Source organism: Wasmannia auropunctata, unplaced genomic scaffold (genome assembly GCF_000956235.1).
Source record: "Wasmannia auropunctata unplaced genomic scaffold, wasmannia.A_1.0 LD336030.1, whole genome shotgun sequence".
NCBI classification, from domain to species: domain Eukaryota; kingdom Metazoa; phylum Arthropoda; class Insecta; order Hymenoptera; family Formicidae; genus Wasmannia; species Wasmannia auropunctata.
Window position 1 is genome coordinate 35,330 of NW_012026860.1, and position 1,124 is coordinate 36,453.

Genomic DNA, 1,124 nt, shown 5'->3' on the forward strand with positions numbered 1-1,124 from the left:
GTAACGTTATAACTCAATTGAATGTACGTTCCTTTTTATTCTAATAAGTAAGATTCAACTGAGTTTTTACTTATAATCTGCATAAAGCTCGAAATCGTATGCTTTACTGAGTCTATAAATTCACATTAAAAGTGAGGTATAAGTATAAACCTATACTTTTACGCTCAATAACTTTCTACCAAAGTGAACAAGTAATAACATCATTATCTGAGTATAAAAATACTCACATAACTTTAGATTCAGTATCATTTATGTGAAAATGGAAAGTAACTATTTAACCGATTGGAAACAAGATGGCGGATAGGAATACCTACATCTTATAGTGCCTTAATGACGTTTAGAGTGGGTAAAAATAGAGTGAAGCCAATACTGGTTCATATTCCTGATTGGCTCCATTTTACGATCAGTTTCCGGCCATGGTGGAAGTATCCTTCCACCATGGTTTCCGGCAGCCAGACTGCCTGACACACATGGACATAACCTTTTGAGAAGTTTGTTTTCATATAGAGTCTAGTGGTAAGTTGTTTTTACTTCATAATTACTAAAAGACGAATTTTAAAATACTTAAAATGCTTAATTGTCTATTTAGAATATATTTATAATAGTCACATATGCTACAAAAGGATGTAGGAACTCGAATGCAAATGGATAAAAAAATGTGCAATTTTCCAAAAAATCCACAGCAATTACATACATGTCTGGCAAATTGTGGATTGGAAAATAAAAAGTTTAATTATTGTGCTGCATTATGCGAGGTGCGTTATGTTTTTTCTACTTTTGTATAATTTGAAACATTATTTACTGAAATCAGTAACTGCGGATCAGAAATAGAATAATAAAAAAGCTAAGTTAATTACTTTTATTTTTCAGTTTCACTTTACAGCTGACATGTGGGAGAAACAACAAGTTAATGAATCAAAAAAATTAAAATCGTTTGCGGTGCCAACAATATTTGGCGAACATGTAACACATCAAAAGCGTCAGAAAATCACTAATAGTAAGTAGAAAAAATCGTTCACAAGAATTGCAGTGAAAGAGTGTTGTTAATATATAACATTATGTGAGATAACGTATCTGTGATGTTGCGATCAAGTTCTTACAATTTTGTGTTAACATGTCAAATC